Source organism: Pan paniscus, chromosome X (assembly GCF_029289425.2).
Source record: "Pan paniscus chromosome X, NHGRI_mPanPan1-v2.0_pri, whole genome shotgun sequence".
Lineage (NCBI taxonomy): Eukaryota > Metazoa > Chordata > Mammalia > Primates > Hominidae > Pan > Pan paniscus.
Window position 1 is genome coordinate 13586630 of NC_073272.2, and position 27135 is coordinate 13613764.

The 27135-nt window shown below is 39.1% G+C and overlaps 1 long non-coding RNA gene across 1 annotated transcript; it reads left to right on the plus strand.

The window, feature by feature from the left end:
- The first annotated feature begins 853 nt into the window (after window positions 1–853).
- Window positions 854–7976, plus strand: LOC129395303 (uncharacterized). Its single transcript, XR_008622791.2, has 3 exons — window positions 854–1194; window positions 6252–6445; window positions 6873–7976. It is a non-coding gene; the product is annotated as an uncharacterized LOC129395303 (long non-coding RNA).
- Window positions 7977–27135: the final 19159 nt, after the last annotated feature.

Genomic DNA, 27135 nt, shown 5'->3' on the forward strand with positions numbered 1-27135 from the left:
GAGAAGTCTCAGATTCATTATTCAATAAGGCAAACCAGTTCTTTTGTTTTGTTTTGATTTTCTCAATGGAGAAGTCAAGTTTAAAATCTTGTATTTTACCGTGCCAAGACATGGTATGGTAAACATACCATGGTATGATCATGGTCAAGTTCAAACAACTTTCCCTCTGTAAACAGAACATTACTCTTGTTGCTTAAGTAGTAAGTAGCTAAGTGCTCTTAGATTTTTACACAACCCCGTCCAAAGTGAATTAGCACACAAGAAGCCTGCCGTCATAATAAATGTTCTTCTCAACAAATTGTGTGTACCCTTTGTCTTCTGGGCTCAGTGCAAACCAGCTGATCATAACAGGATGGTGTCAACATCACCCTATTCTTTCGGTTTGTAACCATATCTGAGAGCTGCCTGAGGTTTTCTTGGTTTATGTCAGTTTACATTATAGATATTTTATAATGGAGACGCTCTTAGTTTTAAATTCTTACAACTGGTGATAAGAATTGCTGTTTTGTAGAAGTAATACTATATCATGCACTTTGTATAGAAAAATGAGGAGAAATAAAACTATGGGAAAGCGACATCTTTGTCCTCAAAACTCCCAAGCCAGCCCGATGACAAAATGTTGATTAGTCCAAGTAATAAAATAATTATATTAATGAAGTGAAATCCTGCTGGCTTCCAGAAATCACTCTGAAAGGAACCTCTAACGCTAGTTTTTTAGTTCTTTCCTTTAAGATTTGGGCAATCAAGACTCTGGTTTTTGAAATATCCTGCATGTTTTGTACACGTGAGGGGAATTTTATAAAGAGATTTCAGGTGCTGTCAGTTTTTCGGCGATTATCAGGCAGCTCCAAATACATCGCTTTCTGCTGTGCTGAAAACTCCTTTGCTCTCTTGCTTCCTGTTGTGTTTTGCCAGCAGGGGGCACTGGAGAGGGACAACTGGACGGGAGAGAGGGGTTCATCTCGATTGGCTTGCTGCTTCGTCAGGATGCAGGGGCGCTTCACTCTGGCTGCAGCGGCTGGTGGCAGCCTCCAACTTCTTTCCGCACTTCCAGAAGCATCCTCCTGGGGCCGGTCGGTCACACCGGCAACAGCTGGGAGGCGCCCCTTCCTCAGCGGCCTGAGCTTAGCCTGGCGTCTCCTCCTCTAAACCCCTGCTCCCAGCAGCAGCCGGGTAGCCCTCCCTCCTCCGCAGGTATCAACATCTATAAACATTTTTAAAGTCCTTGATACATTTGCCAAATTGCTTTCCAGACGAATTATCGTGATTTACACTCTCACTGGTTATGTGCGAAAATGCTTCCAGAAACCCCCTCCCATACGATTGTTGCTAATTAACTAATCATTGTCTTTGGTTGATTTTTATATTTAACTCTTGAATTCAGTGGTTCTCAAATGCTAGCTCCAAGACATGCTGCATCAGAATTATGGGGGAATATAGAGTCCCAGAGCTTACCTCTGGAGATTCTGATTCTGTTGAAGCTTTCTGAAATTAATTGCATAACTTTTCATGTTTTTATATTCAAACTTCTGAGTTTTTGACTTGGAATTATCCAGGCCCTGAAAGTTTGAACCAAATCTACTTCAAAATCATCAGGGCCCACAGTTCTGGCATTTGAATACAAGTTTCATGGCTTGCCCAGTTTCCTCTGAAAACTCCATGAACTCTCTTATGGGATTTTTCAGATTGTTTACTACTTGCTGACTTTTTTTTTTTTTTTTTTTTTTTTTTTTTTAATAAAAAAGGGACTTAAAGGAGAATGTCGAACCTGAACCCCAATTGGGGTAACTGCACTGGATCGCTATAGCAAACGGAAGACCTTGTTTCTGTATTTGTGCTCCCTCTCACCCCTGGTTAGAGCCTCTTACTCTAATTAATACTTTCACCAAAACCTAGAGCCTTGGTTCCTATGTTCAAAAGCTTTTAGAATGGCATATTCTATAGTTTTCCTTATGTCAAGGAGTGGGCCTGAGATATTTCCTGAAAAGAGAGTCTTTGTGAGTACTGATAGACCATGATGGAAGTTGTGAGTACTGACAGACCATGATGGAAATTTTACTTTGCCTCTGTTTGCCCTCTAAGGTTTATGACACTTTGGTTTTTTAATATAAAATATAAAATGTGGAAGCGGGATGCCTATGGATTCTGAGTATCCAGAATCAGTGTTTGTTTAGTGGTATCTAATTAGGAATGCTATCCATGAGGATGTCAGTGGCCCAGGAGAAAAAGATACAGTAGCTCCAGCTCTTTATTACCTTGGTGAAGGTTGTCACAGTGATGTGGGGAGGCCAAATTTTAGAACGTGAAGGAAAAGTGACCCCAGCCTCTATCACTTAGCAAATTACGACCTGTGGGCCAAATCAGGCCTCCTGCCTGCTTTTCTAAAGTTTTATGGAAACACAGCCACACCCTTTCATTTAAATAGTGTCTGTAACTGCTTTCAAGTTATAATGGCAGAAGTTGAGTGGTTGCTACAGAGACTGCATGGCCTACAAAGCTAAAAATATTCATTATTTGATCCTTTACAGATAATGTTTGCCAAGCCTGATCTAGATTTTCAAATATATTACAGCTGTGCCTGCTTAGTTATTTCTTGCAGTTTCAAAGGATTTTTTTCAGCAGCTGCTATTTTAACATTCATAATTCATTTAATGGACATTTTCCTCATCCCTTTCTATTGATTATATTTGGCAAAGCTATTCTCTTTATATATATATGTATTTTTTTTTCAAGAAACTTGCACTCTTGGGCTTGTAAATAATGCTATGGTTTTCTATTTTCTAATATAGTTGTTTTGATGCTTTAATTATTTCCTTCATCCTACTTATAGACTTAAAAAATCCTTGTCTAAATATATTAAGGTAATTATTATTATTTTTGACCCAACTAACTCCCATTTCTTTTAAAATTATAGGAAACTAATATTTTCCAAATATAAAAACAAACTAAAAACAAAAAGACACAGACACATCAAAGCACAGATAAAAGGGGGAAAAAATCATCCAACATCATGATGCCATAGCTAGTCACCATAACTATTTTGGAGTTTTTCCTTCTAGTCTCTTTTTTAAAAAAAAATTAAGTTTTTTAATAGTAAAGAAACACAATAACATAAAATTAACCATTGCAATCATTTTTTAAGTGTACAGTTCAGTAGTGTTAAGTACATTCACATTGTCGTGCAACAGATCTCTAGAACTTTTTCATCTACCAAAATTGAAGCTCTGAACCTATTAAACAAGTCCTCACTTCCCTTTTCCCCCAGCCTCTGGCAACCACCATTCTATTTTCATCTCTATTAATTTGATGACTCCAGGTACCTCATATACGGGGAATCATACAGTATTTTTCTTTTTGTGACTGGCTTATTTCACTTAGCATAATGTCCTGAAGGTTTATGTTGTTGTAGCATGTGTCAGAATTTCTTTTTATTAAAGCTGAATAATAATCCATTGTATGGATAGACCACATTTTGTTTCTGTTGGTAGACACTAGGGTTGCATCCACCTCTTGGCTATTGTGAATTATGCTGCTGTGAACATGGGTATGCAAATATCTCTTTGAGATCTTGCTTTCAATTCTTTTGGATATAGAAGTAAAAGTGGGATTGCTGGATAATATGGCAATTCTGTTTTCATTTTTTGAGAAACATCCATGCCGTTTCTGGTAGGCACTGTACCAGTTTGTCTCCTTTATGAGGCACAAGTGTTTCAGTGGTTAGTTCAAGTCATCATTTTCTTTAAATAAAATTTAAATAAATGTCACCTAACTGAACCCCCTTTTCTATGCCCCATGGAAAATACAATCCCCTGCTCGAAATGTCTCTGTCTTGAAGACTTTTATTGTCATGTTTGCATCAATTTCTTCTCTTATTGTTTTCCTCTATTTTCTCTTTTTTCTGGGAGTATTTCTCAATTTTTATTCTTATATTACTAGTCAATTGTAAATCACCTGCCACCAGCTAACTTAAATTTAACAATGTTTTTTATTTCCTTGAAGTCTCTTTCTCCTGACCTGCTTGCTTTTTAGTAAGACAAATAGATTGAGAAAAGAAATGCTTTCTTAAAAAATGAGATTCTGAAAACCCTGACCACTTAGCTCGTGGATTAAAAAAAATCTTTTTCTCAGCATTTAGATGAGATTTTGTATCTTATTGCTGTTGCCAGATAACTTTGCTTTTTCTTTGAGTCTCCATGTCTTACATGCAGTTTATGAGAGACATTTTTCATCCAATCTGCTCACACTGCCATCTGAACAGAATGATGTTTCTTGCTTTTAAGATATAAAAGAAGACGATAGAGTTGTCTTGTTTTAGAACTATTTTAAAATATCCTAAAGAAAGTTTGAAATACTAAATGGAACATCAAAACTTTGAGTTCATTTATTGCTGCATAATGACAGTTTGGTGGTTTAAAATGATGATTTATTCTCCCCACCCTGTTGGTTGCCTAGGCTGAGCTAGGCAGTTCTTCTCCTCCACACTGTGTTGGTCGTGGCCACTCCTGGGGTTGCATTCAGCTGGGAGCTTATCTGCAGCCAGGATCTCCAAGATGGCTTCACTCAAAGACTGGTACCACAGCTGGTGTGTCTGGGACTGGCTGAGCCTCTCTTTCCAGCAGAGGAGACAAACTCTCCACATGGTGACTCAGGGCTCCAAGAGGGAAAGCAGAAGCTGACAGGCCTCTTCTACCATATTGTGCTGCCAAAGCAAGTCACAAGACCACCTTATATTCAAGGGAAGGGAAAATAAACTCCAGGTCTTGATGGCAAAGGCAGACTACTTGGCAACCATATTCGCAGGGAATATACCAAAACTTAATATAAATTCCTTTAATTTTCTCCAGGAAAATCAGATATTGAAATTTTACATATGTTATTTATTGTGCCATAGTGATAGTGAGGGTAAATAATGAAATGTCTAGTGTATTAGTCAGCAGATATTTTCTGTCAAGGGCCAGGTAGTAAATATTTTAGGCTTTGTGGGCCATAAAGTCTCTGTTGCAACCACTCAACCTCTGCCATTATAGTGTAATAGCAGCCAGAGGTAATACATAAATGAATGGGCATGGCTATGTTCTAATATAACTTTATTTACAAAAACAAACAAACAAAAAACAACAGAAAAACAGGTGGCAGGCAGGATTTGTCCTGTGGATTTTATTTTTCTGACCTCTGGTCTAGATAAATAGTGTTTTTCCTGCATTCTAAATAGATTTAAAATGAATTATGAGGCCAGGAGCAGTGGCTGATACCTGTAATCCCAACACTTTGGGAGGCCAGGGTAGGTGGATTGCTTGAGCCCAGGAGTGTGAAACTAGCCTGGGCAACATGGAGAGACCCTGTCTCTACAAAAAAAAAAAAAATCCAAAAATTAGCCAGTTATGGTGATGCACGCCTGTGGTCCCAGCTGCTTGGAAGGCTGAGGTGGGAGGATTGCTTGAGCCTGGGAGGCAGAGGTTGCAGTGAGCTGAGATTGTGCCACTGTACTCCAGCCTGGGTGACAGAGTGAGACCCTGTCTCAAAAAATAAAAATAAAAAATAAAGTAAAATGAATTATGTAGGAATGAAATCTCTGATTCTAATAATACCCACATAAAGTATCTGAAACTAACTGAAGTTAATACAAAAATGATCACATAGTGAGCTTGTATTTGTTATTTTCGTATCATCTGCATCATCCCCTACTAATAGCATCAAGCACCATGTATTGAATCTGTTTATTACTTGAGGGTACACATGGAGGCACAACATTTTTCCTTACTTAATTACCATTGCTTTTTAGATTCCATATAATCATTTAATGTCCTGGGAAAAAGGATATTTGATAACGTGAAATGCTATTTGGTAAGCAAAAGACAAACAGTGGGATAGTTGCTATTTGCAGAACACATTTACTAGCTTTATGTTCCCATGACACCAAATATTTGAGTTCTTGGGTTCTGAATAATGAATCAAAAGGAAAGTTATGACTTCAAAACCCTCTTGACCACTTTTTAGTAGTTAGAACTTTTTTTAACTTCTGCACTTTTCAGCAAACTCTTAACATCTCTTATTTCATTGGTGATACTTTGGTGCTTTATGAGGTCACATTTTATTTTTTCCTTGCAAATGAGACACCAGCATAGAAATACTTCTCATCTTGCTGCCCTCTGGGCTTTGTTTTTCTCTAATGTTGAATGACAGATACTAACAGTCTGTAAGAGCTAGTGTGAAAATGCTGCCTTTTGTGGTTGTGTCGTCATATTTTCCAGCCTGCCACCCGGGCCAGGCTGTCACCACGCACCTGAAGAGTGAAGGAGTTTCAGGCACGGTTCCAGGCCTCTGCTTCCTGAGATGGTGCAGCAGAGGTTTGGAGGGAGGTGCGTGGCCCAATGTGCTCCCCGGGGGAAATTGTGAGAAAAACCCACGTCTCTCTGGAGAGTTGCTTTTACAAAGTACCTATTTGGTAAGTGTGAAGGGACTTGATTAACTTCTCTTGTGTATCCTTGTCCATATAGCTCATGTGTTAAAATAGCTCTGGGCATTCAGTGTTCATTGCTTCACACAGACAACATGTGAACTGCTTTAGACTGAAAATTTATACATCACTAGAATAGCAGTTGTTGCCTGAGCTCCTCCTACTCCTGCCATAGAAGTTATCTCAGCTCCTCTGCCTGACATGAGTCTGTTGAGGCTCAGAAAGCAATACCCCAAGACTCGTGCTTTGACATGCAGAGAGGCGTCAGAATCAAGGTCCCTCTTACCTTGTCTTGTCTCCCCCTGCCTCCCTCTTGTCCCCCAAGCTCTGGGAGGGACTGTCTCTGGAACTTTCTTATCTCACTAAGAAAGCATCTTTCCAAAAGAAATGTAATTGTCTTAAACCGCCTCCCTAGGGATCTCATCAAATATCTAGGAAAGATCAACCATCTATGAAGATAAAAAACTGGGAGTTAGCACCAGACCCAGACAGACTTTTCATCTATTCTTCTGAGGGCAGCTCAGAAAGATGACCTGGAAGACTCCATCTGCATAATAAGACAACCTTTCTTCCTGTGCACCTCCACCTCTCACCTTTCTTAGTGTCTGTTTCTCACCTCCACAGTCCATTTATTCTCCCTAATGGTTTACTGCCCCTGAAAATAATTGTCTAAATTCCCCGATGATATGTAATAATGTTTCTTGATCCCAAATGTCTCAAAATGGTGTCACTTATGACAAATGGCTCAGCCTACAGTGAAATTGCTGACCCCTCAGAGTGATAAGCATATGTATGGAAGATGTCACCTGCTGTGGCCAGGCACTGCTGAGACCTGACAAGCGAGTGAAGCCAAAAGGTGGCTGAGATCATGGCCATGGAGGGCCATAAAAACCACAAAGAAACTGACCACGGTCAAGATGCCAGCAGAAGCTCTGCACGTGGCAACTCTGAGGCCTCTGTTCCATCGGCAGGGGCTGTAGGAAGGTCTGCTGGGAGAAGAGCAGTGACAGTGACACCCGCTCCAACCCCGACCTAGGAAAAAATAACAGGACCTGCTGGATTGTCAGTCAGCATGCTGGCCTCGTAAGATAATCAAGCTGTGACCCTCCTCTCTCTCTTACTAGTGCCCTTGCGTGTTGAATATATTTGCATGATTGTAGGCATGTGAAAGCCTCACAATAAACCATGGATTCATCAGCATTTAATTGGCCACCTACTCAGTGTGAAACCTCCTGGCCTCAGTTAGCACAACGAGGCTGATTTGAACCTGATAGGAGAGCCATCTCTCCGTCCCCTATGAAAAAGGGCATATGGGCTTCTGCACTGCTGTCGGTCAGAGGGTAATCATTCTCCTGTGGTTCCCCCATGCTATGCACATTACAATAAACTATTGCATGCCTTTTCCTTTATTAATTTGCCTTTTGTCAGCTGATTTTCAGTGAACCTTTAGAGGGTGAAGGGGAAGTTTTCTCTGTACCCCTATAAGTCTCTCCAGGAAATGGCTCAAAAATAAAATAAAAAGAAATAGAATCTATTCCTAACCCTTCTAAATGGATGTTTCCTTTGTATTAACCTTTCATTTTGTGATGTGTTCCTCCACTCCTGAGCACTCAGCCTGAGCACTGGCTCCTCCCCTCTGACTTGATAGGACCAGGCTTCTAGAACCCAGCCTGGAGCCTACGTATCTGAGAGGGGCAATTTTTCTTTTATGCTTCTCTTAAGGAAAATCAATCCAAAGCGATGCACACAGACCTTATTCTGTTTCATCGACCAGCTAGCTGATTGGCACTGTTTTGTACATATGAAGTTACCAGGCACTGGGTTTGTTTCTCTAAGTTTCCTTTCGGAATTGTCTCCTTTGGTTCTTGTCCTAGTTCCTTTTCCACCATCTGTTGAAATATCTTCTTTACAGATACCGAAATTGAGACACTAAATATGCTTGTCTGGCTGATGGCTAATGTTGGTGATTCAGGTTTGAGAGGGCAGGCAAGGATCAACTGTGAAACAGAACACCCCTTTTCCTATATTTTCTAAAAGGCATAGAGTAGTTTGAAAATGCCAGTAATAGTTTGTTGAAGACTTAGAAATGGCTATTATTTTATTTCTGTTTCCTAGATTACTGTGTAGATTACCAGCTAGTAAGGATCCAGGCCTTGGCAGGTGGAAAATGAACTGTTTAGGAGGTGCCATTCACTTCTCAACCTACTTGCCTTTGTAGAAGCATCGATATGCTTTCCATGGACACTTCACAGTATGTATTTTTGAAAAATTCTTCTAAGAGACTGTTCATACTTTTATTTTTTATTTTTATTTATTATTTTTGAGACAGAGTCTCTGTCACCCAAGCTGGAGTGCAGTGGCGCCATCTCGGCTCACTGCAACCTCCGCTGCCCGGGTTCAAGCAATTCTCTGCCTCGGCCTCCTGAGTAGCTGGGATTCCAGGCACCTGCCACCATGCCCGGCTAATTTTTCTATTTTTAGTAGAGACGGGGGTTTCACCATCTTGGCCAGGCTGGTCTTGAACTCCTGACCTTGTGATCCACCCACCTTGGCCTCCCAAAGTGCTGGAATTACAGGTGTGAGTGACCACGCCCAGCAACTTGAAATGAATTATTTTATCTTTAAGGTCTCATTGTAAGTGATTGTCTTAAGGATACTGTTTTCCTGAGGATACTTTTCTGTTTCCCAGATTTTCTACACCTAAGTAAACCAAATCTACCACCTATTCCTGTGATGTACTGCAAAATTGGCTTGCTATCAGTATATGCAGACAGAATGATTTTGCGAACAACATTTTCAGTGAGTTGTGTACTTTGATCAAGTCAAGCAAACGGCATCTGAGCATATTGTAGTCAACTTAAAATATGAAATTATTTAAGACAGCATTATACAAATAATACCTGGAAATTAGTGGCAGTCACACTGTTTTTGCTGGGGACTTGCTAGAATCACGGCTTGGCCTTCAGTCAGCTTGAGTACGTGTTTTCAGATCCTGTTGTTCCTAATGGGCTTCATCATGGTCAGTTTGATAAATAATCCATGCCTCGGCTGCTCTAACTGAAGTATTGTTACTCATAGTTAGCTGTTCTGTAGCCAATTTGTTAGGATGGAGTCTGCTCTAAGTTGCATTAAATTAAATGACTTAACTTGGGGATTTCTATGTGACTCTGTAATACTCATTTTGTGTTGGTAGAACAAGGAGATCCTCTGCACATTGATTCCAAATCCACAATGTAAAGCAAACACAAATTATATATTCAAGTACCTCTGGAACAAAGAAAGAAGAGAAAATTCATCTGGCCAATGAAATATACTTTATGTTTAATACAGAAAAGGATGGTGTAATGATTTTCAGCTGAAATGAAAAATATAAATTCATTGTTTTAAAAAATTGGCTTAAATCTATTAAAGTAAAATGTTTATTTCAGAACTATATTATGAGAAATGTTGAACATATACAAAGCTTGACCCAGTAGAGAATATTGAGCCCCTAGGTATAATCACCAGCTTCAAGAATTATTGACTCATGGCCAATCTTGTTTCATCTTTCTTTTTCTATACTTTTACTGACTTCTCATCCTCTTCTCATATTATTTTGAAGTAAATTCCAGATAGTATTACATATAAAATTGCCTTTAAAAATAGAAGCATTTTTTAAAACTTGGACAAAATAAAGTATAAATAAAATATAAGGTAACAGCAGCTATGATGTCAACATAATTCAAGAAAATGGAGGAAAGTCTGGCATTTAAAATGTCAACTTTATGACCAAAAATACCCCAAACTATTACAAAATAATGAACTAGGTGTAAATTAAGAGCCAGATTAAAATGTTTTAATTGTTCAATAAATATTTATTTTGTAAATAAATAAAGTATATATTATTAGTCCATTCTCACACTGCTATAAAGATACTACCTGAGATTGGTTAATTTATACAGAGAGGAGGTTTGATTGACTCATGATTCCACATGACTGGGGAGGCCTCAGGAAACTTACAGTCATGGTGGAAGGCAAAGGGGAAGCAGGTACCTTCTTCACAAGGCAGCAGGAGAGAGAGAGAAGTGTCACACTTTAAAACCATCAGCTCTTGTGGGAACTCAGTATCATGAGAACAACACGGGGGAAACAGTTCCCATGATCCAGTCACCTCCTACCGGGTCCCTCCGTTGACACGTGGGGATTACAATTCGAGATGATATTTGGATGGGGAAACAGAGCCAAACCATAGCAACAAGTGTGAAACAGTTCCTCAAAAAGTTCAACCTAGCGTTATCATATGACCTGGAAATTCCACTCCTATGAAGACACGTGTCCACACAAAAACTTACGCACAAGTGTTCACAGCAGCATTTTTCGTAATAGCCAAGTAGCGGAAATGACATGAACCCATCAGCTGATGAATGGATGAACATATGTGGTCAATCCATACAAAGGAATAGCATTTGGTCATAAAAAGAAAGGAAGTACTGACACATGCTACAACATGGATAAACCATGAACACACTGTGCTATGTGAAGGGAGCCAGTCCCAAAAGACCGTAAATATTATCTGATACCATTTATATGAAATATCCAGAATAATCAAATACATAGAGGCAGAGGCAGCAGGTAGATTACTAGTTGCCTAGGGTTCGTGGGTGGAGGGGCAGCCAGAGGGTAATGGAGGTCTGAGGAGGAACTGCTAATGGGTACAGAGTTTCTTTTTGGGGGTGATGAAATTGCTCGAGAATTTGATAGTGGTGATAGTTGCACAACTTTGTGAATACACTAAAAACTGCCGGCTGGGCACGATGCCTCATGCCTGTAATCCCAGCCCTTTGGGAGTCTGAGGCAGGTGGACCACCTGAGGTCAGGAGTTTAAGACCTGCCTGGCCAACATGGTGAAACCCCGTCTCAACTAAAAATACAAAAAATTAGCCAGGCGTGGTGGTAGGCACCTGTAATCCCAACTACTCCAGAAGCTGAGGCAGGAGAATCGCTTGAACCTGGGAGGCGGAGTTTGCAGTGAGCTGAGATCACGCCATTGCATTCCAGCCTGGGCAACAAGAGCAAAACTCTGTCTCAATAAATCAACAAATCAACAAATCAATAAAAAACTGCCCAACTGTATACTTTCAAGGAGAGAATTTTGTAATATTTCAATCATATCTCAAATTTTAAAAATGCTATGGAAATATGAGTATCTAATCACACTGAAGAAAAATACATAGATCTACTTTGCCACTAAAAGCTTGTGGGGTTAGGGCAAGCATGATCATTATTAATGAAAAATGGTGAAGTGTTTTTAAAATGTCAATTATAAAATTAACACAAGGGAGGTATGACTTTTTTTTTTTTTTTTAAACCGTCTCGCCCTGTCACCCAGGCGGGAATACAGTGGTGCAATCTCAGCTCACTGTAACCTCTGCCTCCCAGGTTCAAGTGATTCTCCTGCCTCAGCCTACTGAGTAGCTGGGATTACAGGCATGCATCATGATGCCTGGTTAAGTTTTGTATTTTTAGTAGGGATGGGGTTTTGCCATGTTGGCCAGGCTGGTCTTGAACTCCTGGCCTCAAGCAATCTGCCTGCCTCGGCCTCCCAAAGTGCTGGGATTACAGGCACGAGCCACTGTGCCCGGCCTTGAAAATTTATTTGATGTCTTCTGCCCAAGTCACATTTTAGTTACTGAGGCTGAATCATTTTTTAATACCAACTTTCAAAAATGCTGCTTGTACTTAGCTGCCTTCTTGAACACTGGGTATCAGGTATTACATAACCTTTTCTATATTTGCCAGGATACTTACTGCATGCCTTAGTCACGTTGGGTACTCAGTAAGCATTTATTAACTGCATGGATAAATGAATGAGGAAACATAGAAACATTTTTACTATAATATTTTCTTAAGATATTATATGTGTAGAATTATTCTTTCCCTTACAACGAATGATTACAGAATGTTGTATTTTGTTTTTGTATGCTTTAAAGTTTCTCCCTTACTTCTATTCATATGCTTAGTCATGTTTTTCAAAATTTAGTTGTTTGGATTAGGATTGAAATAATGTTTAAATGTTACAATTATTGAAATGTCCTTTAGTCTCTTTCAATCTGTAGGTTTTCCTTCTCTCTCTCTCTCATTTATCCCTTGCAATTTTTTTAAATCAAGAAATTAGTTCTTTGTCTTATAAAACTGCTCACAGTCTGGACTTGCATTTACATGGTATTGCACTCACATGGAAGCTGCATTTACATGGTATTGGTTAACATGTTCCTTTGTCCCCTTGAGTTCTTGTATATTAGTATGTAGAACCAGAGACTTAATCAGATTCAAGTTCAATTTTTTTCACAGGACTACTTCATAGCTGTTGTTGTTACTTCCATCAGTGGCACTTCATGCCTGGTTGTCTCTCTTGTTGTGATGTCAGTGGCCATTGATGATTATAGTGTAGATCAATTAATTCATTGAGGGTTGATAAATGGTGTTTGCAGTAGCCAGCCTTGAAGAGGTCCCCAGTGCTCCCTGGCTCCTGGGATTCACGGCTTCATGTAATGTCCTCCTGCACTGTTTCAGGGTTGGTCTGCATGACCAATAGAACATAACAGAAATGCTGTTATATCACTTGTGAGGATAGGTCATAAAAGGCAGCATAGCTTCTACTCCTCTCTCTCTTGGCCACTTGCTCTGGGCAAAGCCAGCAGCCAAGCCATGAGGACTACATGGAGAAGAACTGAGGCCTCCTGCCAGTAGCTGTATGAGTGAGGTTGGAAGTCAAACCTTCAGGTAGCTGCAGCCCCAGCTGGCATCTTGATTGCAGCTCCTGAACCATCCTGAGCCGAAACTCCTAGCTCAGCCACTGCTGAATTCTTGACCCATGGAAAGTGTGTTGTTTTAAGCTTCTATGTTTGGGGGTAATTTGTTATTCAGTAATGATAATTAATTTAGTGTTACTCTACCTCATTCATTCAATCTTCATTTACCAGCTAGAATACTTCTATAAAGAGAAACTTTCTTTTAACAATTATTTGATTACCCTGTAGTACAGTTAGTATAGGAAATAATGCTTACTCTTTCAATGGTTAAATTATAATCATACTGTATATGCTTTTGTACACACATATATATACACATAATAGATGGATAGAAAAATTTAAACATTTTAAAGCATTAAAAATATTTTTATAGGTTATCCTGAATATATATTATCTGTTATGTAATATTCCACTAAGCTCATTTAACTATTCTTCTTTGTTGGAAATTTGACTTGTTTCCAGTGTTACTGCTAATAGCCAATCAATTGAAAATATTTTTACATAAGGCTTTTTTTTTTTTTTTACTTTAAGATTATTTCCTTAGATCAGATTCCTAAAATTTACTGAATCCAAAGCTATGGGCATTTTTCTAAATTATGTTCCAAAAAGAAAAAACTCAATTTCTACTGGCACAGCCATGCCTGTGTGGCCATTTCACTTTATCCCTTGTTAGGGCTGCGTGATATTTATGCTTTACAAACATCTGTAAAGTGCCAACTGTGTGCCAGGCACTGCTCATAAAACACAACCAGAAAATTCAACTTTTGTTTTTAGTCTGATCTGATAGTACCCCACAAATTTTGTTTATATCTACTTTTTAAGTATCTCTTGAGACATCATCAAGAGTATTACCCTCTGAATCAGGCAGGAATTTTTGTCTGCTCACTGCTGCCAGCCTTGCAGTCCACTTCTTCAAACCTTCTCTTTCCATCCCTTTCCCATTTCACGTCTTTTATTTCTCATAGGCTGGAAACCCAGATAACCACCCTTGTTAGGACCATGAATTAAATGAGGCGACTTTGATCCATCTACTGCCACTACCCATTCTCGTAAATGGAAGTGTAAATCTTTTTTTAGGCCATATTTTATTTAGCTTGATTTATTATTTGTCATAAGAATAGCTTTCCCTGAAAGTCCTGGAGGGAAAAGAACCTTGTAAAGAAGCAAAAGATGTTTTCCAAGAAATTATCGTTTGTAGCGGAGACTGTCATTCTCTAAACCAAAGAGACATGGACTAGTTTCTCTTTTAACAACTTTTAGGGTGATAAATTGAGAACAGAGATTAGATTTCCTTTACAATCAGTGTCTTGTAGATTACATCTCTAAAGGAACCAGTGGTTAGTTCCGGACCCAATCACCAAGCAGATTAACTTCTTTTGAAGGGCTCCTATTTGGGCAGTCTCAAGTTCATTTTAGATAATAACTATCCCCCCTCCCAGCTCCTGCATTCTAAGGGTAAGGTAGAAAATTTGGAAAGTCAGAAAAGTAGGAAGGAAAAATTAGCCATTGCCTATAGACCTACCACCCAGCAATGATCACTACCAATATATAGCTTACAGCTGTCACGCAGGTGGTTCCTTTGACTGTCTCTGGGTCACCCATTAGGATTTTAGATAAATTATATGTTACAAAGTATAGGGAAAGACTATTAGGGAAAGGGTGGACTTATGAGTTCAGGATCGACTTGAGAAGCACGGGCACCTCATAATTCCAGGGTTCCACAGAAAGGAGCGCTAAAGTCAGGGCTTTTCGCTGTGAATGTGTTGGACGCCCTGCCCTTTGTGAGCTTTCATTTTATGATATAGCATGACAGAAGCTGAGTCGAGGGTTAGATCATTGGAAGGTTGGCACTGGAAGCCTAAGTTTGTGTGCCAGACGTTCGCAGGACCTGCCCAGAAAGGTCAGCTACCCAAGACCCAAGATTACATACAAGTATATGTTATATACATTATTGTTCTATTCTTTATTTATTCTGATTTTTCGTATATTATATACATACATAATATATAAAAATGTCTTTCTGTCTATGCACACACAAATATGCACACATATTCCCCACAGTTTCTAAGGTGGATTCTAGTTCACTTTGAGACACAGAGTTCTTTATATTACATTCATACCTTTAAAGCATCATGTCAGTTCTGTTTTTAGTATGCTCTTAACATGGAGTGGTTTTGCTAATGTTATATTCTTTTTAATTAAAACAGCACATAATCATATTTTATTTTAATGGACAAATACTAATTATGTACATATCTATGGGGTACAATGTGATGTTATGTATATGCATATATTGTGGAATGATTAAATCCAGCTAACATATCCATCACCTCACATACTTATTTTGTGGTGAGAACTTTAAAAATCTACTCTTTTAGCGATTTTGAAATATATAATACATTATTATTAACTATAGTCACCGTGCTGTACAGTAGATTACTAAAACCTATTCCTCCTGTCTAACTGAAATTATGTATCCTTTCACCAACCTCTCCCCATTTCCTTGCCTACTTAACCCCATCTCAGCTCCTGGAAATTTCCATTCTACTCTCTGCTTTTATGAGCTTGACTTATCTAGATTCCATACATAAGGAACATCTTGTGGTGTCTTTCTGTGTCTGGCTTATTTCACATAGCATAATGTCTTCCAGGTTCATCCATGTTGTTGCAAATGGCAGAATACCCTTCTTTTTGCATTATGGAAAACAATATGGAGGTTTCTCAAAAAACTAAAAATAGAAGTAGCATATAATCCAGTAATCCCACTTCTGGGTATATATCCAAAGGGAATGAAATTTGTATGTCAAAGAGATATCTGTACATTGGACCACTCTTCACAATAGCCAAGATATGGAAGCAACCTAAGTGTCCAAATAATCATATTTAAATGTAAAAGTTTGTGTGTGTTTTTAAAAGATAAACATCATCCAATTTATGAAAACTAGATTTATTTACATCTTTCTTGGGACAGATCTTTTATGTCAACCAAGCCATATGTCCTGTCAATGCTATTTCTATCATCAGGTCTTGCTACTTCTCAGTTCTTGGAGATACAGATGACAAAGGATGAGGCCCAGGCTGTGGCTGTTTCATTTACCTCAGTTTATTTCAGTCAAAATTGGGATTTTTCTGTACAGAAGCAGGAGGTAATTATAAGACCATTACATGAGTTCTGTTTAATTCCTAGTATGGAGAGAACAAAGCAGAGCTGAATGACTTGGCAGGAAGTTTTAGAAGTTTCAAGCCCAAGCCAGGGAGCAAATGTTGGCTAAGTGCCCCCTAAAATGTTTGTCCATGCCACCTGGCTGGGGGTTTGTGTGAAAAGGAGGGGAGAGGAGAGACCTCTATTAGTTTAGCACCTGCTGGGCCAGGATATCACGTGCATGCTCACTTAAGCCTCCCAGCAAGTCCTGGAGGAATCTGTGTCCCTGTTGAGTAGACCAGGAGACAGAGACACAGAGATAAATCACATGCAGCTATGTTAAAAGCAGGAATCTGAACCCAGATCTGTGCTGTCTCCAAACTCCACATATTTCCTGCTATTAGAACTGATGATACCTTCATGGGCTGAAAGTACTTTTGCCTCCATGGGTCCATCCTTCACCAAAAATACTAATAGTTATATTTTATGGCTGTTATGGCATAAAGACAAGTGTAAGCAGAGCTGGATTCATTATTATGTACACATTATTATTCTTTTTTTCTGATTGGAAAAGATTAAAATTTTAAGAGAGTAAATTTTCATGGGTCTTTAAACATATTCTGGGCTCTGGCCCTGGGCTGATTATCCAAGCCTGATTGGAGAAGTTGGCCCTGTCCACTGTAAGATTCTTTTTCTTTCAATTTATTGGTTTTCTAGGAGAAGGGAAAGTTAAGGGAAGCCAGAGCTTTGGGGTTGAGAGAAATGAAATGAGTCACAGAAGCAAAGTATATCTAGCACTAAGCAGAGTTTTAAAGTCATTGTGATCAGTCATTTTAAAAATCTTTCTTTTGTGTTAGAACTCATTGTAAAAAGATGAATTCTTATATGCAATGCCAAGATATAAACTTGGTCAAAGTGGTCAAATTGGGCAGGTACTGCAACTCCCATTCCTAACATCTCAACTCCCATCCTGAGTGGCCCTTGAGGGACGTTCACTGACCCTTAAGGCTCATTGAAACAATCTGAAACTTCACCTCTTTCCCAGGGGAATTCAGTGAGACCCAGAGAAGCTGAGTTGCTCCCAGTTACACAGTGGATCAATTATCATGCTGAGACCCAGGCCCAGATATCTGGATTTCTGGGTTAGGGATGTTTCCACTAGCTTCCTCCCCCGCTTACGCCTTCTTGGGTTCAAAATAACACAGCCAAATCCACTTTTGAAACCTCTAAACATGATTCAACTTTAAAACATGTGAAAATACAATAGGTTAACAATCTTCCCTCCATCTGCAGAGGACTTTTTAACGTTTGGTTCCCTTAGCATGTTAGTTTGGGACCAAATAGCTGTGTTCAGTCAAGTGTAGGGACCTCAGCCACTATAATGTCCCTGTTCTTTGGAGGGTGCTGCTAGGGTTTCCTAGTGACCTATGTATCATGATCCTAGGTGCAAGAGATCTCCAACACATTCATGTGCAGTGAGGTCTCATGGACATAAGGGAGAAGTTGGCCCCATGTCTGCTGCCAACTCTTCTGGCATTTAAGGGCTATGGCCATCTCGCTGGTTTCCCTAAGGATCATGTGTGTGATGGCTTGGATAGCCATAGAAGCAAGGGCACTAGCTGGTTGTAATATGGAGTCACAGATAGGAGCACAATCCCTTGAATGATAGGTTTTGCTTGACAAGCTTGCTACGCATAGTAGCCGATCAATTAATAGTGAAAATGAATGAAACAATGAACGGTGAAGATACACGCCTGGAGAAGTTTTTGGTTTCTCTGTGACATCTCCTTTGGGCCTGTGGCTCAGGCCATCAGGTCCTCCTCATCCTCAGTCTGATGGGTCCAGTTGTCCCTGTGGTATTTGGTCCCAGAGATCCTGGGGTGTAATAAAATGCTGGAGAGGAAAAATACCTCATCTGGGGAAGGGCAGATAGCTCTAGGATGTGAGCACAGCCTCACACAAATCCCTCCATGTCTCCCTGCTGTCAGTGCCAGTTCTGCTCTGGGCTTCACTCTCTTTTGCATCTGGAAGTGTCTAAGGAGAAACTGAGATGTGAGCTTCAGAAAATACAGACAGTCCCCACTCTGCTATGTGGCCTTGGGCAACCTATGTAATCTCGCTAAGCTTTAGCTTCCCCATCATTGGAAAACAATGATGCCTGTCTCACATCATTGCTTGAAGGTCAATTGTGATAATATCTGAGAAAGCACTGAGAACTCTCTTCTGGATATATGTCTCAGGGAAGTTCTCACACAGACACATAAGGAATATTTTCGAGGCTGTTTTTCATGGCATTTTTAGGAGTAGAGTGTTGGAAACACTACCACTTGTGACAATGGGGATGGGGGTGGTATATTAGTAAACTGCTGTGTCTTTTAGCAATTAGAAGGCGCATACTCGATTTGCACACAGCAATGAAGCAATTATTTTACTTCAAAACAATGCTGAGTGAAAAAAGCCAAAATGGTGTGAGTCTAGAGCCCAATACCATGTGTGTAACACATGTACACATGCGTGTACACAAACACACCCCCAAATGCTACCCAAAGCCACATACAAATAAAAGGATATACGTCATATACGTTAGAATGGTGGAATGGGGAAAGGAAATAGAAAAGTAGAACAAAATAAGGCCGAGAAGAGTCCAATGATGAATATGTGCCATAAACTGGGGAGTTTGAATAATCAAATGGAAATAGATCTATTTGTATCTTAGATCCAAAAATGCAATGGCTCAGCAGTGAGTCAGTCACACAGTAGACCTAGTCCTACCTAACTCTAGAGCAGAGTTTCTTGATCTCAGCACTATTGATATTTTGAACTGGATCATTCTTTGTCCTGGGGGCTGGCCTGTGCATGGTATGATATTTAGCAGAATCCCTGTCCTCTAGATGCCAATAACATCACTTCCCCAGTTGTGTCAATCCAAGACATCTCCAGACATTGCCAAATGTCCCTAAGGGTACAGACTAACTCGTGATCGAGAACCACTGACTTAGTGGCAATAACAAAACTGAGGATGGGTTACCAAAAGAATCATCTTCCTGCTGTGTAGTGGGTGAAGGGTTATAGGTCAAAAACATGTATTTACTATGACAAAGGTATGTTCACACAGAGAAACAAGAAAATAAATAGGAATGACAGAGTACTGACAACAATCAGACCTCTATACCACTAGCAAACCAGAGTTCCTCATCGAGGGCACTTGCCATTGGAAGACACAAGCATATTTCATTTGTAAAAAAGTTGAGGCCGGGTGCAGTGGCTCATACCTGTAATCCCAGCATTTTGGGAGGCCGAGGTGGGTGGATCGCTTGAGGCCAGGAGTTTGAGACCAGCCTGGCCAAAAGGGAGAAACCCTGTCTCTACTAAAAATACAAAAATTAGCTGGGTGTGGTGGTGTGTGCTTCTAGTCCTAGCTACTTGGGAGGCTAAGGCAGAAGAATCACTTGAACCTGGGAGGCAGAGGTTGCAGTAAGCCGAGATTGTGCCACTACACTCCAGCCTCAGTGACTGAGGGAGTAAGACTCTGTCTCAAAAAGAAAAAAAAAAGTTGAGAAAAAACACTTCATCATTATTAAGATGTATATGTGTATATACATATGCATATATATGTGTATATGTATACTATCATTCATTCATTATTTATCTTGAATATTTTTGTTTCCTCCCCTGTTGATTCTAGGTAGAGTGAAATATTATACTTTTCTTTCTGAGTCATTTTCTAAACGGATAGTAGTACATAATTCGGCAGAGTGAAAGAATATTCTTTGGAAGAAATCTGGGAATTTTCATATAGTGAGTGTTTAATAAATATGGACTAGGCGATATCTTCCTCAATTTTGTCTGCTCTGTGGCATATATTTTAGTGCATTCTTTTGTACTTTGTATACTGTCACTTATAATTTATGTCCCTTTGGAAAGGTAGGTCTTGGGTTTAAATATATTATTAGCATCCCGTGAACACATCTGTTTTGTAAACATTCCATCAATTCTGTTTCCATGGCATGTTTATGGTCAAATTGGACAACCTCGGAAGAGGTAAGAGTAAGGGGAATAAGGATGTTACAGGTTTCTAAAACTCTGGTTGGTGTTAATTGAAAATGAACTTTCATTCCCCTTGTCATTTTGATGTATCTCTGAATTTTTGTAAACAGATTTTCTTTTAAGCTTCAGAGATTACAAGCTATGCAATATTCCACCCCAGCTGCTGTAATTGATTAGACAGATTTTCCATTTTAACAGTGTACTGGCTAGGGTGAAAAATAATGGATTATAGTTCCAGGCTTCTAAATCGTACTTCAGTCTGCTGCATTTCAGCTTGGGACAAAAGAGTTTCTTCAGATTGTCTAAGTTTATCTTTGAGATCAGTGTTTTCAAGTGCGGTGCATACTTAATTTTGCAGAAATTATTTTTTAAAATAAATTTAAGTCTATAAAGATGTGCTACTTGGGTTTGGTTATAAGCTAAGGTTGGTTCCTACACTTGGATAGATGGGTAGAAGACCAAAACAAGGCCACTTTATTTTTAGATAGTAAGTTAGCTCAGGGTCAGGAAATGTATCTGAAAGAAAATGCTTTTCTCAGATAATAGAAAAGATTGTCATCTTCCTAATTCAGCCCTTTATTTATGAAAATCTATTACTATCTCCTAAGTTTGAGTGTGTCTGTGTTGAACTGTAGCATTTCAAAGAAACTTTTCATTCATATATATACCTTAAAACAGCAAGCTGAGAAAAAATGATTTCAGTGCATCAAAATTCCAGTGTGACCTGCCTTCCCAAAGTTTTATGTGAGGTAGGATTTTTTCAGCTACATTTACAAATATGAAGAACTGATTTATAAATTTGGCATAATATAAACTTGCTAATCTTTTAGTTTTTTAAACTATTCTCAACTGTCTAGCTTTCTCATCAATGTATTACTACTTATTAAACATAATTTCTCTACCTCTGTTGGGAGCAAGTGCATCCACAGTAAGATGCCCTCGATAGTTGGGGCCTGGTGCAGTGGCTCTCATCTGTAATCCTAGCACTTTGGGAGGCTGAGGTGGGCTGATAGTTTGAGGCCAGGAGTGTGAGACCAGCCTGGGCAACATAGCAAGATCCCAGCTCTACAAAATTTTTAAAAATTAGCAGGGCATGGTGGTGTGCGCTGGTAGTCCCAACTACTTGGGAGGCTGAGGTAGGAGGATCGCCTGAGGGTAGGAGTTCAAGGCTGCAGTGAGCTATGATCGCACCACTGCAATCTAGCTTGAGTGACAGAGTGAGACCCCATCTCAAAAAATGAAAGAAAGAAAGGACAGTGAGAAGAAGGAAGGGCTTGCCTGTTTGGGTGATGAGCTGGTACGTGGATCCGGGGCTGGAATCTGTAGGGTGGAAAAAGGAGTGCTGAGTTGGGTGGTCTATTTCATCCAAGCTGCGGAGGAAGCAGCTGAACGTCACACAGCAAGGCCAAAGGATTGAAGGTGGACAAGGCAGAGCTTCAAGACTTCACAGTTCAGAGCCCAGTAATAATCAGATTGGAGGTTTGGGACAAGGCAGAATGGAGGAACCATTGTAAGAATGGCTCCTTCCATATTCTCAAATTATCCTCCAATTCTAGTTCACAGACATATGCCACAGTTCTAGGGAGAGGAGACTGAACATGTGATACCGAGAGCCCCTGTGTGCTGTGGAAAGACTGGTTAAGATTGCCTGACCCCTCAGGCAATCACTGCAGATGCTAGGGGGGCAGCAGAACCAATCTCATTTTCAGAGGGGTACCCGGCCACCTGGACACAGAGCCCCACAGCTGACTACGGAGAGCTGCACAGCTGTGGCGATAGAACACAGGTGTGAGATGCCATGGGGGGCACTGAAATTACCTGGATGAGTATAAGGCTCCTGAAAGGGGTAGCAGAGCGGTAAAGAATGCCGTTTGCTCTTCCACACGTGACCTTGAACCTCTATACTCTCTGTGCTAGTGGAACCCATAGAAACAGCATGAACTATTAACTTATTATTATTATTATATCCTGTCTTTTTTATAGAAAGTATTAGTAACACAGTGTTAGAACAGTTGCAGTAATTTCTTAAGGTATTGCTTTATTTGGAGCCTTTGAAAAAAACTAACTTATATTTTAAAATCTTGACTGTCGTGTAAAGATTTTGGAATGGGTAAAACGTGGAAGCAACAGTGTATGTACCCATGGTCTCAATCAAGATATAGAACATTTCTGTCTTCCCGGAAAGTTCCCTCTTGTCCCTTTCCCATCAAATTCTACCCCTGACTCCTCCACCACCAACTCCAGCTACAACCAGTTTGCTTTTGTCACTATAGACGCTTTGTTTGTTCTAGAAATGTGTATAAATAGAGCCATGCAATATGTGCTATTTCATGCCTGCCTTTGTTCCCTGAACGTGCTGATTTGAGATTCATTCATGTTGTTGCAACTATCAGTGGTTTGTTCCTATTTGTTGATGAGTAGTATAACATTGTAGGAATATACTACAATTTGGTTATCCACTCCCTTGCTGATGGAAGTTTGGGTGTTTCCTGTTTTTGGCTACTATGAATGAAGTTCTTATGAACATTTACATACAAGTCTTTGTGTAGACATACATTTTTATTTCCACTGGAAATGAAATATCTAGGAGTGGAAACACTTAAGAGTAAGAATATGGAAACTTTATAAGAAAGCGTCAAACTCTTTTCCAAATATATTTCACCATTTTACACCCCTCCACACACCAGCAATATATGAGAATTCCAGTTGCTCCATACCCTAGCTAACATTTGTTAATGCTAATCTTTTTGTTTCAACTATTTTATTGGGTTTATAATAATATCTTGTGACTTTAATTTGCATTTTCTGATGACTAATGCTGCTGAGTATCTTTTCATGTTCTTATTGGCCACCTATAATCTTTTGTGAAGTGTATTTTCAAGTCTCATTTAAAAAATTAAATAATTTGTCTCATTTTATTATGGATTTGTAGTCATTCTCTTCTCATCTGGATTCATGTACTTTGTCATGGATTATGTATTGTAAATATTATCAGAGTCTGTGGCTTGCCTTTTCATTTTCTTAATGATATGTTTTGGTGAGCAGAAGTCTTTAATTTTGATTAGAGTTCAATTTATCATTTTTTATTTTATGGTTAATGCTTTTGGGGTTGTGTCTTAAAGAATCTTTGCCTACTCCAGGGTCAAGATTATATTTTTCTATGATTTCCTCAATACATTGTATTATTTTTGCTTTTATGTTTATGCCTCTGATCCGGTGAAGGCATTTGTTATTTACTACTTATATCCAAATTTGTCAAGGACAAGAAAAACACTTTATGTAATAAAACAGCTCTTTGTGAAAATAATGGCATGCAAAACATATGTCCTAAAAATAAGATATTTATAGTTTCCTATTAAATTGCAATCATGTATTAGTAGGCAAGTGATTTAGAAAATCAGCAGCCTTTCATTCATTCTGTTGGAAGAGCTTGCTAATTAATGTAAAACTTGCTTTGTAATAATATGGGAAAGATAATCTAGCTGAATTCAGTTTCGCTAACAAAAGAATGTGCAGGTTTTCACATGCATTTCTTTTACACAGATGCATTTCACAATTTGAAATAATTTCTTATCAATGGCATATTGTCTCTAGAAATAGTTATGGCTTTGGAAATCTCTTTCCTCAGCTTCTATACAGAACAACTCATCAGCCCTTTTCTTGAATGAGTGGCACATGGCAAACCCTCCAAGAGGTGCTGAGGCTGGTCTTCATCAGTAGCAAGGCCAGCTGTTACGGATGATATCTCTCTCTCTCTCTCTCTCTCTCTCTCTATCCAAGCAGTAACTCCAGAAAAGTTCAGTTCACAAATGGAAATGTAAGAAGCACCTCTGATGTACCAAGAGCTGGTACACATAATCATGGGAGGCCACAGATACTTCTTGACCATTAAATGTAATTTTCCTATTAATTTTTACCTACATGAAATATGTGCATAATAACTATCAGTTAGGGTTCTCCAGAGAAACAGAATCAATAGGATATATACGTATGTATCTATCTATATATCTAAATATGTGTGTGTACAGAGACAGATTTATTTTAAGGCATTGGCTCATGTGATTGTGGGGCCTGACAAGTTTAAAATCTGTAGGGCAAGCTGGCAAGCCGGCAACTCAGGCAGGATTTTTATGTTACAGCCTTGAGAAAGGATTGCTTCTTCTCCAGGAAACCTCAGGTTTTGCTCTTAAGACCTTCAATGGATTGGATGAGGCCCACCCACATTATGGAGAGTGATCTTTACTTAAAGACAACTGATGGTAGATGTTAATCACATCTACAAAATACCTTCACAGCAATACTTAGACTAGAGTTCGACCAAGCTACCAACCATAGCCTAGACAACTTGAAACATAAAATTTAACCATCACAATAACATATAGGGGATACTTGACTCTTAGGTCATTTGGAACTAAAATCTTTTATAGTAAAGTCCAATTTTTCAAAAGCAAGTCAAATGATCACAAATCTTGCGATAGGGAACTGCATGCATTCACAGTTTTGTAAATGAAAATATTTATTCTTGCTTACTTGAAGGTAAACGATGCCTACCATAGGTATAAAGTTGTTGCTTAGTTTCTATAGAAATGATAAAGGGGGAGTGGGATCTTTTCTCTCAGATCCTGGCAGCAAATATGTCCAGTAGAGGGTAATCCAAGCCTTATCTTTCCTCCTGGAAGTAAACCTGAAGTATCCGATGAAGGAGCAGACTTCTGTATCCTGTGAGCTCGTTCTCCAGCACCGCAGGCTCAAATTTGTAATGCAATATTGCTCTTTGGTTGTCTAAAGTATATCTCGACATTAACATACCTAGAAGAGAATTATTGAAGTTTCTCTTTAAGATCCTTCCACTCAAGTTTTTCTTATTTTGGTAACAGGACTACCAACCACCTGGTTGCTCAGGCAAATATCCAGGCATTATCCCCAATTCCTTTCTTCCCTCCCAGTAGCTACTATCCATCACCAAGTCCTGTTAATATTTCCTCTAGAACATATTCTCATCAATCCACTTCATCTCCACTAATACCACCCTGGTCTCGGCCACTGTCACATGTCACCTGAACCACTGAAATACTTTCCTAATTCTTTCTCCCGCTTCTGTTTTTGCCTCCACAATCTATTCTCCAGTTGTCTGTTATTTTAATATACAGAGAGCTGTGACTTTCCTATATAGGAAGGCTAAGAAAAGACTACAGGGGGCCGGGCGCGATGGCTCACGCCTGTAATCCCAGCACTTTGGGAGGCCGAGGCGGGCGGATCACGAGGTCAGGAGATCGAGACCATCCTGGCTAACACGGTGAAACCCCGTCTCTACTAAAAATACAAAAAAATTAGCCGGGCGTGGTAGCGGGCGCCTGTAGTCCCAGCTACTCGGGAGGCTGAGGCAGGAGAATGGCGTGAACCCGGGAGGCGGAGCTTGCAGTGAGCCGAGATCGCGCCACTGCACTCCAGCCTGGGCGACAGAGTGAGACTCCGTCTCAAAAAAAAAAAAAAAAAAAAAAAAAAGACTACAGGGACCACTCAAGTCTCTAGAGCTAGAGGAGAATGTGATGAGTATCTTTAGAACCCACTAAATTCAAAACGTAATTGTTTAGACTTGGGGAGGGGTTCCAGGCTTCCATTAGTGGACTCAGGAATGGGATTACATAGAGTTGAGCTGTGAGACCAGCCCATTTGGAGAGTGTTATTGCGTTGGCCATAAAGAGTTCAGTTTTCGCTTCAGGGTTGTGTATAAGAATCTCTTAGGGGCTGAGGCACGGGCCTCTTTTCAGGGAACTGGAAGACAAGCCCAAATATCACCTGGGGATGTAACACAACATTCCTGGATGATGCCATACTGGTTGAATTGAAAACATCAAGATGCTCAGTACTTAATTCAACAGTTATGTTTCCTTTTAATCTAAAGAAAAATTGTAATTTAGAAAAAAAATAAAATAACCAAAACTATAGCATTAATATTTTGTGTTTAAGAATACTATATACATATTTGGTATTTTAGACGTTTACTACGTTTTAGAGAATTTGGCTTATTAAGATAACTTTATCAGCTTTGTGATACCATTCAAAATGTGTATTTGACTTATTGATTTAAACTTATGATTTTAGCTTGAAATCTTACGACGTTTATCCGCAATATTAGAAAATTCAGGAAACTTAAGTTTACCAATATATTTACAAATTTAATCTATTAGATTTATAAATAGTACATGAGTACGTGGGAAGGTTTATTACTCACACAATTGAAGCCCATAAAAAAGGAATAGAATAAATAGAATATATTAAAATTTTAAATATTGCTTAACATACTAGAGAGAGTCTAATCAACTGCATTGGCAATGGGAACAAACATTAATTAAAGATCCCCCAAGAGTGATTATTAAAACTTGGTAGATTTGTACATACAATAATATGATTAGTGAGTTGAATTTAAAAGCTTGAGAAGGACTAGTTTCTGATTTGGAAATTTTAATAAATTAGTTTTTTAACATCAAAGGTAATTTTAAATATTTTCATGTGCAAAAACTGACATATGAGAAAAAGCAAATCTACTCATCAATATTTAATGTTGAAACTTTCTATTTTTGAGTAGTCAGAAGCTACCCAAAGATTATGATTTAGCTCTTGACATATGTATGTGAACAAGAAGGCTCACTAAAATGCCTCATGACACATCAGAGTCCGTTGGAAGGATAAATACC